Source organism: Chrysochloris asiatica, unplaced genomic scaffold, assembly GCF_000296735.1.
Source record: "Chrysochloris asiatica unplaced genomic scaffold, ChrAsi1.0 scaffold00161, whole genome shotgun sequence".
NCBI classification, from domain to species: Eukaryota; Metazoa; Chordata; class Mammalia; order Afrosoricida; family Chrysochloridae; genus Chrysochloris; species Chrysochloris asiatica.
The window spans coordinates 2,103,954-2,104,512 of record NW_006408679.1 but is presented as its reverse complement, the minus strand read 5'-3'; positions in this window follow the sequence as shown (position 1 = coordinate 2,104,512).

Sequence of the window (559 nt, the reverse complement as noted above, 5' to 3'; positions counted from 1 at the left end):
ATATGCACACCAATGTTCATAGCAGCACTATTCACAATAGTAAAAAGATGGAGACAGCCTAAGTCCTATCAATGGAAGAATGGATACATAAACTTTGTTACATACAAACACACAATAGAATATTATTCTACCTTCAAGAATAACAAGGAAGCTACAAGCCACCGCATAACATGTATGAATCTTGAGGACTTTAAGCTGAGTAAAATTAGTCAGTCACAAAAGGACAAATATTGCATAAGACCATTATTGCAAAAACTTACAAAAAGATACCGATACTAAAATGAAAAAAAAATCTTTGTTGGTTACCAGTGGGGGTGGAGTGGGAGGGTTTGGGGGAGGTGGAGGCAGGCGATGGTAGAGCACACAGGGGCAGACACATCATAGTTCAGGTGTTGGGGAGGGCAGTACACAAGAAGGGGGAGGGGGTAGAAGAACAAGGTAGATAGGGGAACACTGAGACAGGTTTGCATGGGCTAAATGGGACAGAGGTAAATAGTGATGCATGCTCAACCTTGGAACAACATGGCTCTGTGATACAAGAATCAAGGTATAGTTTGAA